Below are 2,669 nucleotides of genomic sequence, written 5' to 3'. Positions count from 1 at the left end.
AGATCTCTAACATTTACTTATGCTTCCATTACAACAACAGAATCCAATAATTCCATGAAGATAACAAAACAATTCATTATCAAATTTAGCAAGCTCCAAGAATCAATTGAGATCAGATTGTCAAATGACTTGTGCCATTGAAACATCACTGATATAGTGACAAACAGTGTGAATGCAGAGGCATGGAGATCCTATGACACATTTTTTTATGATTTTGGACACTTGACTACAGCAGGATAATTTGCACATAAATTTTTGGGCTTAAACCCTAGAAGACCTGAAGCATGATCCTGAGTGAATTCTGAAGTTTGTGGCGGTATTGAAGCTGTGGTATACACTCGAATTTTTTGAAGTAAAACCTAAGCTCCATTCTAAGTTGATCTTTAGACCTTTATTGTGGCAAGATGGTGCTTGTTGCTGACCACGAGGGTTCATTACTAAAGCTACTAAGAGTGTCAAAGCATTGATAGCTGTTTCTTGAACTGATGTTTAACTTGCCATGGCTGAGTTTAGCTCATATTGATGCCATTAAATATAGTGAGAGTATTGGCTATAGACATTTGTTGAGGCAGAATGGACATTGGATACACTTGATTCAAGTGTCATGAACTGTTAAAGCATATTGATGATTGAATACAGACCCACTCCACTAGCTTCATGATTTGAATTTGAAAGTAAAAGAATTCATGTTTTGATGTTTATCAATGTGGTATGCTGATCATGCACAGGGGTTGAGTTCAGTTTTTGAAAGGGCATTCATAAGTTTACAGTGAAGAAGATGACAAGTTCCTCATCAGTTTTTGGAGACCGAAATTCTCTTGTGAAAGACGAGTCATTTTCAGAACTGAAGATTGTCCTTGTAAAGGACATATTGTTGCTATTGCTATAATTGTTTTTGAAGAGGCTGAGCTACTTAGTTTGAAAGGGTCGAGAGCAATCATCTCTGTGAACAAATCCTATGGACAGAATTTGCTATTGACTCTAAACGAAGTCCGGAAGTTGCTCATGCCACTTGAAGATTGTTCATTTATTAAGGTTTTTGGTTGAGGGAGTAAGTTCTCTTGTAAGATTCTATAGAGGACAATGAAATGCCATGGTCTTATTCCCTTCTTTGAAGACTCCTTACGTTCATTCGACCTGCTATATTTTGTCCTTGTTGATGACAGTTGGAGGGTGTTTTTTTCTTTACAATGCTAGAAAGAAGCAGAACACAAGCTCTACAAAAGCTATAATGGATGTAACATCCTTGATTGATTGATGAGATTTCATCACATGTGCAAAGGCATGGGGACTCTAGGGTTTTGGACATTTGGATAATGAAATAAAATTTGCATATGACAAACTATGTTGGACTTACAAAAGTGTAGATGAAAATTGGAAATCTAGGGTTTGTAAACCCTAGAAGACTAGAAGTCTTGGATGAGAAAGCCCTAGAGTTTGTGGATAAAACCTTAGAGCTAGACCTAGATCGATGTTTCCGCTGAAAGAAGAAACCCTAGCTCATGCAAGGAAGGAAAGGAAAGCAACATGCTGATGACGACAATAGGGATGATGAGTTTGCAGATGGATTTCAATGATTTCTGCAAGAAGGAAAAGATCAAGAGGGAGTTGACAATTCCCTACAATCCTCAAAATATAAGTACTTCATATCTTTATTCCTTGATTATTATTATTAATTTAATTCTGGTTAGCCTCTTGTCTTTGTTTCTTTTGCTTCGTTATAATCGTTTCTTACATGACTTCCTAATGAGGTTTGCAGGCACATCATGAAGGTTGCCAAGGCTTTAGCAGCAGATGGAAGCATTGGGAAGAACGAAGCAAAGCTTCTGACAAGAAGATTTTCCCAGAGTGATTTGTGTTCAAGAGGAGAAATTGTATTGACATTTAGAACCGTGCCTGATGACCGGAAGAGCTCCTAGTTCAGAGGGAACAGGGAAGGCCAACAAGTTTGAAGGATGCTATAATGAAGGAAATTGTGCCAAAGAGAAGTCATTGGTGACTTCCAAATGGATCTACAAGATGAAGTATGTTGTACATGGCAACAGAGACAATCGATCAAAGCACATTGAGATCATGGTACCACCAAATGTGGAACATGGTACAAAAGGAATAGTGAGGCTCCTATGCATTTCTACAAATAAGCATGTCGCTAACATTCTCACAAAGCCTCTGTCCCAGAGTGAAGATTGTATACTTGAAGGACAAGCTTCAAGTAGTTGAGAAAAGTCAAGAAGACTGAACCCTGACCTACGTTGACCAGGGCTTTCTGGGAAGTTTGACTGCAGTTGACTAGGGTTTCTGAGGAAATTGCAAGAGGCCGAAATTCAGTCCTCTTGACCAAAGTTGACCAAATTTCATAAGAAGTACAGAAGGCCAAAAATGTAGTATGTTCGACCAGGTTTAACTCATTGGATTTGTGATTAGTTTGACTTTATTTGTATGGAAAAATCAGATTGTATCTCTTGTTGAATTGGATAATTTCTCTAAGAAAAGATTGTTGGGTTTTCCCTAGTTAGGGTTTTCCCAGGGTAAAATTGTGTCTCTTATGATTGATTGTCTCTTCATGATTCTACTGTCATTATTGTTTTATAGCTAATATTTTCTATGTATAATTTTGTCATAGTAATATAGTACGTTGTTCCTGAGATTACCTTTGGTTCTGTTCTGAG

This window comes from Pinus tabuliformis, chromosome 9, assembly GCF_031772625.1.
Source record: "Pinus tabuliformis cultivar Carrire ecotype Pingquan chromosome 9, CPIR1, whole genome shotgun sequence".
NCBI lineage: Eukaryota > Viridiplantae > Streptophyta > Pinopsida > Pinales > Pinaceae > Pinus > Pinus tabuliformis.
This window is presented reverse-complemented; position numbering follows the sequence as displayed.